Here is a 15,688-nt window from a genome sequence, read left to right on the forward strand (position 1 = left end):
CCATGGGATGTAGAAATATTTTTTTCACATTTTATTTCCTTGTAAAAACAGGTAAATCTATAGGGATTTTCGTACGGATAAGTGCCCAGTGAACGGTTCGTTTAGCTTTATATATTGTTCCAGTTGGGCGTTGTATTGGTTTTTCGGAAGTGTTAGACCTGTAAGAGAAAAATTTAAATGGTTGGGAAAGGCCATGGGATGTAGAAATATTTTTTTCACATTTTACTTCCTTGTAAAAAAAGGTAAATCAATAGGGATTTTCGTACGGATAAATACCCAGTGAACGGTTCGTTTAGCTTTATATATTGTTCCGGGTGGGCGTTGTATTGGTTTTTCGGAAGTGTTAGACCTCTAAGAGAAAAATTTAAATGTTTGGGAAAGGCCATGGGATGTAGAAATGTTTTTTTCACATTTTATTTCCTTGTAAAAACAGGTAAATCAATAGCGATTTTTGTACGCATAAGTACCCAGTGAACGGTTCGTTTAGCTTTATATATTGTTCTGGGTGGCCGTTGTATTGGTTTTTCGGAAGTGTTAGACCTGTAAGAGAAAAATTTAAATGGTTGGGAAAGGCCATGGGATGTAGAAATATTTTTTTCACATTTTATTTCCTTGTAAAAACAGGTAAATCTATAGGGATTTTCGTACGGATAAGTGCCCAGTGAACGGTTCGTTTAGCTTTATATATTGTTCCGGAAGGCGTTGTATTGGTTTTTCGGAAGTGTTAGACCTGTAAGAGAAAAATTTAAATGGTTGGGAAAGGCCATGGGATGTAGAAATATTTTTTTCACATTTTACTTCCTTGTAAAAACAGGTAAATCAAAATTTAAATGGTTGGGAAAGTCCATGGGATGTAGAAATATTTTTTTCACATTTTACTTCCTTGTAAAAACAGGTAAATCAACAGGGATTTTCGTACGGATAAGTACCCAGTGAACGGTTCGTTTAGCTTTATATATTGTTCTGGGTGGCCGTTGTATTGGTTTTTCGGAAGTGTTAGACCTGTAAGAGAAAAATTAAATGGTTGGGAAAGGCCATGGGATGTAGAAATATTTTTTTCACATTTTATTTCCTTGTAAAAACAGGTAAATCTATAGGGATTTTCGTACGGATAAGTGCCCAGTGAACGGTTCGTTTAGCTTTATATATTGTTCCGGTTGGGCGTTGTATTGGTTTTTCAGAAGTGTTAGACCTGTAAGAGAAAAATTTAAATGGTTGGGAAAGGCCATGGGATGTAGAAATATTTTTTTCACATTTTACTTCCTTGTAAAAAAAGGTAAATCAATAGGGATTTTCGTACGGATAAATACCCAGTGAACGGTTCGTTTAGCTTTATATATTGTTCCGGGTGGGCGTTGTATTGGTTTTTCGGAAGTGTTAGACCTGTAAGAGAAAAATTTAAATGGTTGGGAAAGGCCATGGGATGTAGAAATATTTTTTTCACATTTTATTTCCTTGTAAAAACAAGTAAATCAATAGGGATTTTCGTACGGATAAGTGCCCAGTGAACGGTTCGTTTAGCTTTATATATTGTTCCGGTCTGGCGTTGTATTGGTTTTTCGGAAGTGTTAGACCTGTAAGAGAAAAATTTAAATGGTTGGGAAAGGCCATGGGATGTAGAAATATTTTTTTCACATTTTATTTCCTTGTAAAAACACGTAAATCAATAGGGATTTTCGTACGGATAAGTGCCCAGTGAACGGTTCGTTTAGCTTTATATATTGTTCCGGTTGGGCGTTGTATTGGTTTTTCGGAAGTGTTAGACCTGTAAGAGAAAAATTTAAATGGTTGGGAAAGGCCATGGGATGTAGAAATATTTTTTTCACATTTTATTTCCTTGTAAAAACAGGTAAATCTATAGGGAATTTCGTACGGATAAGTGCCCAGTGAACGGTTCGTTTAGCTTTATATATTGTTCCGGTTGGGCGTTGTATTGGTTTTTCGGAAGTGTTAGACCTGTAAGAGAAAAATTTAAATGGTTGGGACAGGCCATGGGATGTAGAAATATTTTTTTCACATGTTATTTCCTTGTAAAAACAGGTAAATCAATAGCGATTTTTTTACGCATAAGTACCCAGTGAACGGTTCGTTTAGCTTTATATATTGTTCCGGTAGGGCGTTGTATTGGTTTTTCGGAAGTGTTAGACCTGTAAGAGAAATATTTAAATGGTTGGGAAAGGCCATGGGATGTAGAAATATTTTTTTCACATTTTATTTCCTTGTAAAAACAAGTAAATCAATAGCGATTTTCGTACGGATAAGTGCCCAGTGAACGGTTCGTTTAGCTTTATATATTGTTCCGGTTGGGCGTTGTATTGGTTTTTCGGAAGTGTTAGACCTGTAAGAGAAAAATTTAAATGGTTGGGAAAGGCCATGGGATGTAGAAATATTTTTTTCACATTTTATTTCCTTGTAAAAACACGTAAATCAATAGGGATTTTCGTACGGATAAGTACCCAGTGAACGGTTCGTTTAGCTTTATATATTGTTCCGGTTGGGCGTTGTATTGGTTTTTCGGAAGTGTTAGACCTGTAAGAGAAAAATTTAAATGGTTGGGAAAGGCCATGGGATGTAGAAATATTTTTTTCACATTTTATTTCCTTGTAAAAACAGGTAAATCTATAGGGAATTTCGTACGGATAAGTGCCCAGTGAACGGTTCATTTAGCTTTATATATTGTTCCGGTTGGGCGTTGTATTGGTTTTTCGGAAGTGTTAGACCTGTAAGAGAAAAATTTAAATGGTTGGGACAGGCCATGGGATGTAGAAATATTTTTTTCACATGTTATTTCCTTGTAAAAACAGGTAAATCAATAGCGATTTTTGTACGCATAAGTGCCCAGTGAACGGTTCGTTTAGCTTTATATATTGTTCCGGTTGGGCGTTGTATGGGTTTTTCGGAAGTGTTAGACCTGTAAGAGAAAAATTTAAATGGTTGGGAAAGGCCATGGGATGTAGAAATATTTTTTTCACATGTTATTTCCTTGTAAAAACAGGTAAATCAATAGCGATTTTTGTACGCATAAGTACCCTGTGAACGGTTCGTTTAGCTTTATATATTGTTCCGGTTGGGCGTTGTATTGGTTTTTCGGAAGTGTTAGAACTGTAAGAGAAATATTTAAATGGTTGGGAAAGGCCATTGGATGTAGAAATATTTTTTCACATTTTATTTCCTTGTAAAAACAGGTAAATCTATAGGGATTTTCGTACGGATAAGTGCCCAGTGAACGGTTCGTTTAGCTTTATATATTGTTCCGGTTGGGCGTTGTATTGGTTTTTCGGAAGTGTTAGACCTGTAAGTGAAAAATTTAAATGGTTGGGATAGGCCATGGGATGTAGAAATATTTTTTTCACATTTTACTTCCTTGTAAAAAAAGGTAAATCAATAGGGATTTTCGTACGGATAAGTACCCTGTGAACGGTTCGTTTAGCTTTATATATTGTTCTGGATGGGCGTTGTATTGGTTTTTCGGAAGTGTTAGACCTATAAGAGAAAAATTTAAATGGTTGGGAAAGGCCATGGGATGTAGAAATATTTTTTTCACATTTTACTTCCTTGTAAAAACAGGTAAATCAATAGGGATTTTCGTACGGCTAAGTACCCAGTGAACGGTTCGTTTAGCTTTATATATTGTTCCGGGTGGGCGTTGTATTGGTTTTTCGGAAGTTTTAGAACTGTAAGAGAAAAATTTAAATGGTTGGGAAAGGCCATGGGATGTAGAAATATTTTTTTCACATTTTACTTCCTTGTAAAAACAGGTAAATCAATAGGGATTTCCGTACGGATAAGTACCCAGTGAACGGTTAGTTTAGCTTTATATATTGTTCTGAGTGGGCGTTGTATTGGTTTTTCGAAGTATTAGACCTGTAAGAGAAAAATTTAAATGGTTGGGATAGGCCATCGGATGTAGAAATATTATTTTCACATTTTATTTCCTTGTAAAAACAGGTAAATCAATAGGGATTTTCGTACGCATAAGTACCTAGTGAACAGTTCGTGTAGCTTTATATATTGTTCCGGTTGGGCGTTGTATTGGTTTTTCGGAAGTGTTAGACCTGTAAGAGAAAAATTTAAATGGTTGGGAAAGGCCATGGGATGTAGAAATATTTTTTTCACATTTTATTTCCTTGTAAAAACAGGTAAATCAATAGCGATTTTTGTACGCATAAGTACCCAGTGAACGGTTCGTTTAGCTTTATATATTGTTCTGGGTGGCCGTTGTATTGGTTTTTCGGAAGTGTTAGACCTGTAAGAGAAAAATTTAAATGGTTGGGAAAGGCCATGGGATGTAGAAATATTTTTTTCACATTTTATTTCCTTGTAAAAACAGGTAAATCTATAGGGATTTTCGTACGGATAAGTGCCCAGTGAACGGTTCGTTTAGCTTTATATATTGTTCCGGTTGGGCGTTGTATTGGTTTTTCGGAAGTGTTAGACCTGTAAGAGAAAAATTTAAATGGTTGGGAAAGGCCATGGGATGTAGAAATATATTTTCACATTTTACTTCCTTGTAAAAAAAGGTAAATCAATAGGGATTTTCGTACGGATAAGTACCCAGTGAACGGTTCGTTTAGCTTTATATATTGTTCCGGGTGGGCGTTGTATTGGTTTTTCGGAAGTGTTAGACCTGTAAGAGAAAAATTTAAATGGTTGGGAAAGGCCATGGGATGTAGAAATATTTTTTTCACATTTTATTTCCTTGTAAAAACAGGTAAATCAATAGGGATTTTCGTACGGATAAGTGCCCAGTGAACTGTTCGTTTAGCTTTATATATTGTTCCGGTTGGGCGTTGTATTGGTTCTTCGGAAGTGTTAGACCAGTAAGAGAAAAATTTAAATGGTTGGGAAAGGCCATGGGATGTAGATATATTTTTTTCACATTTTATTTCCTTGTAAAAACAAGTAAATCAATAGGGATTTTCGTACGGATAAGTGCCCAGTGAACGGTTCGTTTAGCTTTATATATTGTTCCGGTTGGGCGTTGTATTGGTTTTTCGGAAGTGTTAGACCTGTAAGAGAAAAATTTTAATGGTTGGGAAAGGCCATGGGATGTAGAAATATTTTTTTCACATTATACTTCCTTGTAAAAAAAGGTAAATCAATAGGGATTTTCGTACGGATAAGTACCCAGTGATTGGTTCGTTTAGCTTTATATATTGTTCCGGGTGGGCGTTGTATTGGTTTTTCGGAAGTGTTAGACCTGTAAGAGAAAAATTTAAATGGTTGGGAAAGGCCATGGGATGTAGAAATATTTTTTTCACATTTTACTTCCTTGTAAAAAAAGGTAAAACAATAGGGATTTTCGTAGGGATAAGTACCCAGTTAACGGTTCGTTTAGTTTATATATTGTTCCGGGTGGGCGTTGTATTGGTTTTTCGGAAGTGTTAGACCTGTAAGAGAAAAATTTAAATGGTTGGGAAAAGCCATGGGATGTAGAAATATTTTTTTCACATTTTATTTCCTTGTAAAAACAAGTAAATCAATAGGGATTTTCGTACGGATAAGTGCCCAGTGAACGGTTCGTTTAGCTTTATATATTGTTCCGGTTGGGCGTTGTATTGGTTTTTCGGAAGTGTTAGACCTGTAAGAGAAAAATTTAAATGGTTGGGAAAGGCCATGGGATGTAGAAATATTTTTTTCACATTTTATTTCCTTGTAAAAACACGTAAATCAATAGGGATTTTCGTACGGATAAGTGCCCAGTGAACGGTTCGTTTAGCTTTATATATTGTTCCGGTTGGGCGTTGTATTGGTTTTTCGGAAGTGTTAGACCTGTAAGAGAAAAATTTAAATGGTTGGGAAAGGCCATGGGATGTAGAAATATTTTTTTCACATTTTATTTCCTTGTAAAAACAAGTAAATCAATAGGGATTTTCGTACGGATAAGTGCCCAGTGAACGGTTCGTTTAGCTTTATATATTGTTCCGGTTGGGCGTTGTATTGGTTTTTCGGAAGTGTTAGACCTGTAAGAGAAAAATTTAAATGGTTGGGAAAGGCCATGGGATGTAGAAATATTTTTTTCACATTTTACTTCCTTGTAAAAAAAGGTAAATCAATAGGGATTTTCGTACGCATAAGTACCCAGTGAACAGTTCGTGTAGCTTTATATATTGTTCCGGTTGGGCGTTGTATTGGTTTTTCGGAAGTGTTAGACCTGTAAGAGAAAAATTTAAATGGTTGGGAAAGGCCATGGGATGTAGAAATATTTTTTTCACATTTTATTTCCTTGTAAAAACAGGTAAATCAATAGCGATTTTTGTACGCATAAGTACCCAGTGAACGGTTCGTTTAGCTTTATATATTGTTCTGGGTGGCCGTTGTATTGGTTTTTCGGAAGTGTTAGACCTGTAAGAGAAAAATTTAAATGGTTGGGAAAGGCCATGGGATGTAGAAATATTTTTTTCACATTTTATTTCCTTGTAAAAACAGGTAAATCTATAGGGATTTTCGTACGGATAAGTGCCCAGTGAACGGTTCGTTTAGCTTTATATATTGTTCCGGTTGGGCGTTGTATTGGTTTTTCGGAAGTGTTAGACCTGTAAGAGAAAAATTTAAATGGTTGGGAAAGGCCATGGGATGTAGAAATATATTTTCACATTTTACTTCCTTGTAAAAAAAGGTAAATCAATAGGGATTTTCGTACGGATAAGTACCCAGTGAACGGTTCGTTTAGCTTTATATATTGTTCCGGGTGGGCGTTGTATTGGTTTTTCGGAAGTGTTAGACCTGTAAGAGAAAAATTTAAATGGTTGGGAAAGGCCATGGGATGTAGAAATATTTTTTTCACATTTTATTTCCTTGTAAAAACAAGTAAATCAATAGGGATTTTCGTACGGATAAGTGCCCAGTGAACGGTTCGTTTAGCTTTATATATTGTTCCGGTTGGGCGTTGTATTGGTTTTTCGGAAGTGTTAGACCTGTAAGAGAAAAATTTAAATGGTTGGGAAAGGCCATGGGATGTAGAAATATTTTTTTCACATTTTACTTCCTTGTAAAAAAAGGTAAATCAATAGGGATTTTCGTACGCATAAGTACCCAGTGAACAGTTCGTGTAGCTTTATATATTGTTCCGGTTGGGCGTTGTATTGGTTTTTCGGAAGTGTTAGACCTGTAAGAGAAAAATTTAAATGGTTGGGAAAGGCCATGGGATGTAGAAATATTTTTTTCACATTTTATTTCCTTGTAAAAACAGGTAAATCAATAGCGATTTTTGTACGCATAAGTACCCAGTGAACGGTTCGTTTAGCTTTATATATTGTTCTGGGTGGCCGTTGTATTGGTTTTTCGGAAGTGTTAGACCTGTAAGAGAAAAATTTAAATGGTTGGGAAAGGCCATGGGATGTAGAAATATTTTTTTCACATTTTATTTCCTTGTAAAAACAGGTAAATCTATAGGGATTTTCGTACGGATAAGTGCCCAGTGAACGGTTCGTTTAGCTTTATATATTGTTCCGGTTGGGCGTTGTATTGGTTTTTCGGAAGTGTTAGACCTGTAAGAGAAAAATTTAAATGGTTGGGAAAGGCCATGGGATGTAGAAATATATTTTCACATTTTACTTCCTTGTAAAAAAAGGTAAATCAATAGGGATTTTCGTACGGATAAGTACCCAGTGAACGGTTCGTTTAGCTTTATATATTGTTCCGGGTGGGCGTTGTATTGGTTTTTCGGAAGTGTTAGACCTGTAAGAGAAAAATTTAAATGGTTGGGAAAGGCCATGGGATGTAGAAATATTTTTTTCACATTTTATTTCCTTGTAAAAACAGGTAAATCAATAGGGATTTTCGTACGGATAAGTGCCCAGTGAACTGTTCGTTTAGCTTTATATATTGTTCCGGTTGGGCGTTGTATTGGTTCTTCGGAAGTGTTAGACCAGTAAGAGAAAAATTTAAATGGTTGGGAAAGGCCATGGGATGTAGATATATTTTTTTCACATTTTATTTCCTTGTAAAAACAAGTAAATCAATAGGGATTTTCGTACGGATAAGTGCCCAGTGAACGGTTCGTTTAGCTTTATATATTGTTCCGGTTGGGCGTTGTATTGGTTTTTCGGAAGTGTTAGACCTGTAAGAGAAAAATTTAAATGGTTGGGAAAGGCCATGGGATGTAGAAATATTTTTTTCACATTTTACTTCCTTGTAAAAAAAGGTAAATCAATAGGGATTTTCGTACGGATAAGTACCCAGTGATTGGTTCGTTTAGCTTTATATATTGTTCCGGGTGGGCGTTGTATTGGTTTTTCGGAAGTGTTAGACCTGTAAGAGAAAAATTTAAATGGTTGGGAAAGGCCATGGGATGTAGAAATATTTTTTTCACATTTTACTTCCTTGTAAAAAAAGGTAAAACAATAGGGATTTTCGTAGGGATAAGTACCCAGTTAACGGTTCGTTTAGTTTATATATTGTTCCGGGTGGGCGTTGTATTGGTTTTTCGGAAGTGTTAGACCTGTAAGAGAAAAATTTAAATGGTTGGGAAAGGCCATGGGATGTAGAAATATTTTTTTCACATTTTATTTCCTTGTAAAAACAAGTAAATCAATAGGGATTTTCGTACGGATAAGTGCCCAGTGAACGGTTCGTTTAGCTTTATATATTGTTCCGGTTGGGCGTTGTATTGGTTTTTCGGAAGTGTTAGACCTGTAAGAGAAAAATTTAAATGGTTGGGAAAGGCCATGGGATGTAGAAATATTTTTTTCACATTTTATTTCCTTGTAAAAACACGTAAATCAATAGGGATTTTCGTACGGATAAGTGCCCAGTGAACGGTTCGTTTAGCTTTATATATTGTTCCGGTTGGGCGTTGTATTGGTTTTTCGGAAGTGTTAGACCTGTAAGAGAAAAATTTAAATGGTTGGGAAAGGCCATGGGATGTAGAAATATTTTTTTCACATTTTATTTCCTTGTAAAAACAAGTAAATCAATAGGGATTTTCGTACGGATAAGTGCCCAGTGAACGGTTCGTTTAGCTTTATATATTGTTCCGGTTGGGCGTTGTATTGGTTTTTCGGAAGTGTTAGACCTGTAAGAGAAAAATTTAAATGGTTGGGAAAGGCCATGGGATGTAGAAATATTTTTTTCACATTTTACTTCCTTGTAAAAAAAGGTAAATCAATAGGGATTTTTGTACGGATAAGTACCCAGTGATTGGTTCGTTTAGCTTTATATATTGTTCCGGGTGGGCGTTGTATTGGTTTTTCGGAAGTGTTAGACCTGTAAGAGAAAAATTTAAATGGTTGGGAAAGGCCATGGGATGTAGAAATATTTTTTTCACATTTTACTTCCTTGTAAAAAAAGGTAAAACAATAGGGATTTTCGTAGGGATAAGTACCCAGTTAACGGTTCGTTTAGTTTATATATTGTTCCGGGTGGGCGTTGTATTGGTTTTTCGGAAGTGTTAGACCTGTAAGAGAAAAATTTAAATGGTTGGGAAAGGCCATGGGATGTAGAAATATTTTTTTCACATTTTATTTCCTTGTAAAAACAAGTAAATCAATAGGGATTTTCGTACGGATAAGTGCCCAGTGAACGGTTCGTTTAGCTTTATATATTGTTCCGGTTGGGCGTTGTATTGGTTTTTCGGAAGTGTTAGACCTGTAAGAGAAAAATTTAAATGGTTGGGAAAGGCCATGGGATGTAGAAATATTTTTTTCACATTTTATTTCCTTGTAAAAACACGTAAATCAATAGGGATTTTCGTACGGATAAGTGCCCAGTGAACGGTTCGTTTAGCTTTATATATTGTTCCGGTTGGGCGTTGTATTGGTTTTTCGGAAGTGTTAGACCTGTAAGAGAAAAATTTAAATGGTTGGGAAAGGCCATGGGATGTAGAAATATTTTTTTCACATTTTATTTCCTTGTAAAAACAGGTAAATCTATAGGGATTTTCGTACGGATAAGTGCCCAGTGAACGGTTCGTTTAGCTTTATATATTGTTCCGGTTGGGCGTTGTATTGGTTTTTCGGAAGTGTTAGACCTGTAAGAGAAAAATTTAAATGGTTGGGACAGGCCATGGGATGTAGAAATATTTTTTTCACATGTTATTTCCTTGTAAAAACAGGTAAATCAATAGCGATTTTTGTACGCATAAGTACCCAGTGAACGGTTCGTTTAGCTTTATATATTGTTCCGGTTGGGCGTTGTATTGGTTTTTCGGAAGTGTTAGACCTGTAAGAGAAATATTTAAATGGTTGGGAAAGGCCATGGGATGTAGAAATATTTTTTTCACATTTTATTTCCTTGTAAAAACAGGTAAATCTATAGGGATTTTCGTACGGATAAGTGCCCAGTGAACGGTTCGTTTAGCTTTATATATTGTTCCGGTTGGGCGTTGTATTGGTTTTTCGGAAGTGTTAGACCTGTAAGTGAAAAATTTAAATGGTTGGGATAGGCCATGGGATGTAGAAATATTTTTTTCACATTTTACTTCCTTGTAAAAAAAGGTAAATCAATAGGGATTTTCGTACGGATAAGTACCCTGTGAACGGTTCGTTTAGCTTTATATATTGTTCTGGATGGGCGTTGTATTGGTTTTTCGGAAGTGTTAGACCTGTAAGAGAAAAATTTAAATGGTTGGGAAAGGCCATGGGATGTAGAAATATTTTTTTCACATTTTACTTCCTTGTAAAAACAGGTAAATCAATAGGGATTTTCGTACGGCTAAGTACCCAGTGAACGGTTCGTTTAGCTTTATATATTGTTCCGGGTGGGCGTTGTATTGGTTTTTCGGAAGTGTTATACCTGTAAGAGAAAAATTTAAATGGTTGGGAAAGGCCATGGGATGTAGAAATATTTTTTTCACATTTTATTTCCTTGTAAAAACAGGTAAATCTATAGGGATTTTCGTACGGATAAGTGCCCAGTGAACGGTTCGTTTAGCTTTATATATTGTTCTGGTTGGGCGTTGTATGGGTTTTTCTGAAGTGTTAGACCTGTAAGAGAAATATTTAAATGGTTGGGAAAGGCCATGGGATGTAGAAATATTTTTTCACATTTTATTTCCTTGTAAAAACAGGTAAATCTATAGGGATTTTTGTACGGATAAGTGCCCAGTGAACGGTTCGTTTAGCTTTATATAATGTTCCGGGTGGGCGTTGTATTGGTTTTTCGGAAGTGTTAGACCTGTAAGAGAAAAATTTAAATGGTTGGGAAAGGCCATGGGATGTAGAAATATTTTTTTCACATTTTACTTCCTTGTAAAAAAAGGTAAAACAATAGGGATTTTCGTAGGGATAAGTACCCAGTTAACGGTTCGTTTAGTTTATATATTGTTCCGGGTGGGCGTTGTATTGGTTTTTCGGAAGTGTTAGACCTGTAAGAGAAAAATTTAAATGGTTGGGAAAGGCCATGGGATGTAGAAATATTTTTTTCACATTTTATTTCCTTGTAAAAACAAGTAAATCAATAGGGATTTTCGTACGGATAAGTGCCCAGTGAACGGTTCGTTTAGCTTTATATATTGTTCCGGATGGGCGTTGTATTGGTTTTTCGGAAGTGTTAGACCTGTAAGAGAAAAATTTAAATGGTTGGGAAAGGCCATGGGATGTAGAAATATTTTTTTCACATTTTACTTCCTTGTAAAAACAGGTAAATCAATAGGGATTTTCGTACGGCTAAGTACCCAGTGAACGGTTCGTTTAGCCTTATATATTGTTCCGGGTGGGCGTTGTATTGGTTTTTCGGAAGTGTTAGACCTGTAAGAGAAAAATTTAAATGGTTGGGAAAGGCCATGGGATGTAGAAATATTTTTTTCACATTTTACTTCCTTGTAAAAACAGGTAAATGAATAGGGATTTTCGTACGGATAAGTACCCAGTGAACGGTTCGTTTAGCTTTATATATTGTTCCGAGTGGGCGTTGTATTGGTTTTTCGGAAGTGTTAGACCTGTAAGAGAAAAATTTAAATGGTTGGGATAGGCCATGGGATGTAGAAATATTATTTTCACATTTTATTTCCTTGTAAAAACAGGTAAATCAATAGGGATTTTCGTACGCATAAGTACCCAGTGAACAGTTCGTGTAGCTTTATATATTGTTCCGGTTGGGCGTTGTATTGGTTTTTCGGAAGTGTTAGACCTGTAAGAGAAAAATTTAAATGGTTGGGAAAGGCCATGGGATGTAGAAATATTTTTTTCACATTTTAATTCCTTGTAAAAACAGGTAAATCAATAGGGATTTTCGTACGGATAAGTGCCCAGTGAACGGTTCGTTTAGCTTTATATATTGTTCCGGTTGGGCGTTGTATTGGTTTTTCGGAAGTGTTAGACGTGTAAGAGAAAAATTTAAATGGTTGGGAAAGGCCATGGGATGTAGAAATATTTTTTTCACATGTTATTTCCTTGTAAAAACAGGTAAATCAATAGCGATTTTTGTACGCATAAGTACCCAGTGAACGGTTCGTTTAGCTTTATATATTGTTCCGGTTGGGCGTTGTATTGGTTTTTCGGAAGTGTTAGACCTGTAAGAGAAAAATTTAAATGGTTGGGAAAGGCCATGGGATGTAGAAATATTTTTTCACATTTTATTTCCTTGTAAAAACAGGTAAATCTATAGGGATTTTCGTACGGATAAGTGCCCAGTGAACGGTTCGTTTAGCTTTATATATTGTTCCGGTTGGGCGTTGTATTGGTTTTTCGGAAGTGTTAGACCTGTAAGTGAAAAATTTAAATGGTTGGGATAGGCCATGGGATGTAGAAATATTTTTTTCACATTTTACTTCCTTGTAAAAAAAGGTAAATCAATAGGGATTTTCGTACGGATAAGTACCCTGTGAACTGTTCGTTTAGCTTTATATATTGTTCCGGATGGGCGTTGTATTGGTTTTTCGGAAGTGTTAGACCTGTAAGAGAAAAATTTAAATGGTTGGGAAAGGCCATGGGATGTAGAAATATTTTTTTCACATTTTACTTCCTTGTAAAAACAGGTAAATCAATAGGGATTTTCGTACGGCTAAGTACCCAGTGAACGGTTCGTTTAGCTTTATATATATTGTTCCGGGTGGGCGTTGTATTGGTTTTTCGGAAGTGTTAGACCTGTAAGAGAAAAATTTAAATGGTTGGGAAAGGCCATGGGATGTAGAAATATTTTTTTCACATTTTATTTCCTTGTAAAAACAGGTAAATCAATAGGGATTTTCGTACGGATAAGTGCCCAGTGAACTGTTCGTTTAGCTTTATATATTGTTCCGGTTGGGCGTTGTATTGGTTCTTCGGAAGTGTTAGACCAGTAAGAGAAAAATTTAAATGGTTGGGAAAGGCCATGGGATGTAGATATATTTTTTTCACATTTTATTTCCTTGTAAAAACAAGTAAATCAATAGGGATTTTCGTACGGATAAGTGCCCAGTGAACGGTTCGTTTAGCTTTATATATTGTTCCGGTTGGGCGTTGTATTGGTTTTTCGGAAGTGTTAGACCTGTAAGAGAAAAATTTAAATGGTTGGGAAAGGCCATGGGATGTAGAAATATTTTTTTCACATTTTACTTCCTTGTAAAAAAAGGTAAATCAATAGGGATTTTCGTACGGATAAGTACCCAGTGAACGGTTCGTTTAGCTTTATATATTGTTCCGGGTGGGCGTTGTATTGGTTTTTCGGAAGTGTTAGACCTGTAAGAGAAAAATTTAAATGGTTGGGAAAGGCCATGGGATGTAGAAATATTTTTTTCACATTTTACTTCCTTGTAAAAAAAGGTAAAACAATAGGGATTTTCGTAGGGATAAGTACCCAGTTAACGGTTCGTTTAGTTTATATATTGTTCCGGGTGGGCGTTGTATTGGTTTTTCGGAAGTGTTAGACCTGTAAGAGAAAAATTTAAATGGTTGGGAAAGGCCATGGGAAGTAGAAATATTTTTTTCACATTTTATTTCCTTGTAAAAACAGGTAAATCAATAGCCATTTTTGTACGCATAAGTACCCAGTGAACAGTTCGTTTAGCTTTATATATTGTTCTGGGTGGCCGTTGTATTGGTTTTTCGGAAGTGTTAGACCTGTAAGAGAAAAATTTAAATGGTTGGGAAAGGCCATGGGATGTAGAAATATTTTTTTCACATTTTATTTCCTTGTAAAAACAGGTAAATCTATAGGGATTTTCGTACGGATAAGTGCCCAGTGTACGGTTCGTTTAGATTTATATATTGTTCCGGTTGGGCGTTGTATTGGTTTTTCGGAAGTGTTAGACCTGTAAGAGAAAAATTTAAATGGTTGGGAAAGGCCATGGGATGTAGAAATATTTTTTTCACATGTTATTTCCTTGTAAAAACAGGTAAATCAATAGCGATTTTTGTACGCATAAGTACCCAGTGAACGGTTCGTTTAGCTTTATATATTGTTCCGGTTGGGCGTTGTATTGGTTTTTCGGAAGGGTTAGACCTGTAAGAGAAAAATTTAAATGGTTGGGAAAGGCCATGGAATGTAGAAATATTTTTTTCACATTTTATTTCCTTGTAAAAACAGGTAAATCTATAGGGATTTTCGTACGGATAAGTGCCCAGTGAACGGTTCGTTTAGCTTTATATATTGTTCCGGTTGGGCGTTGTATTGGTTTTTCGGAAGTGTTAGACCTGTAAGTGAAAAATTTAAATGGTTGGGATAGGCCATGGGATGTAGAAATATTTTTTTCACATTTTACTTCCTTGTAAAAAAAGGTAAATCAATAGGGATTTTCGTACGGATAAGTACCCTGTGAACGGTTCGTTTAGCTTTATATATTGTTCCAGATGGGCGTTGTATTGGTTTTTCGGAAGTGTTAGACCTGTAAGAGAAAAATTTAAATGGTTGGGAAAGGCCATGGGATGTAGAAATATTTTTTTCACATTTTACTTCCTTGTAAAAACAGGTAAATCAATAGGGATTTTCGTACGGCTAAGTACCCAGTGAACGGTTCGTTTAGCCTTATATATTGTTCCGGGTGGGCGTTGTATTGGTTTTTCGGAAGTGTTAGACCTGTAAGAGAAAAATTTAAATGGTTGGGAAAGGCCATGGGATGTAGAAATATTTTTTTCACATTTTACTTCCTTGTAAAAACAGGTAAATCAATAGGGATTTTCGTACGGATAAGTACCCAGTGAACGGTTCGTTTAGCTTTATATATTGTTCCGGGTGGGCGTTGTATTGGTTTTTCGGAAGTGTTAGACCTGTAAGAGAAAAATTTAAATGGTTGGGATAGGCCATGGGATGTAGAAATATTATTTTCACATTTTATTTCCTTGTAAAAACAGGTAAATCAATAGGGATTTTCGTACGCATAAGTACCCAGTGAACAGTTCGTGTAGCTTTATATATTGTTCCGGTTGGGCGTTGTATTGGTTTTTCGGAAGTGTTAGACCTGTAAGAGAAAAATTTAAATGGTTGGGAAAGGCCATGGGATGTAGAAATTTTTTTTCACATTTTACTTCCTTGTAAAAACAGGTAAATCAATAGGGATTTTCGTACGGATAAGTGCCCAGTGAACGGTTCGTTTAGCTTTATATATTGTTCCGGTTGGGCGTTGTATTGGTTTTTCGGAAGTGTTAGACCTGTAAGAGAAAAATTTAAATGGTTGGGAAAGGCCATGGGATGTAGAAATATTTTTTTCACATGTTATTTCCTTGTAAAAACAGGTAAATCAATAGCGATTTTTGTACGCATAAGTACCCAGTGAACGGTTCGTTTAGCTTTATATATTGTTCCGGTTGGGCGTTGTATTGGTTTTTCGGAA

The sequence above is a fragment of the Paroedura picta genome, chromosome 7, assembly GCF_049243985.1.
Source record: "Paroedura picta isolate Pp20150507F chromosome 7, Ppicta_v3.0, whole genome shotgun sequence".
Taxonomy (NCBI): domain Eukaryota; kingdom Metazoa; phylum Chordata; class Lepidosauria; order Squamata; family Gekkonidae; genus Paroedura; species Paroedura picta.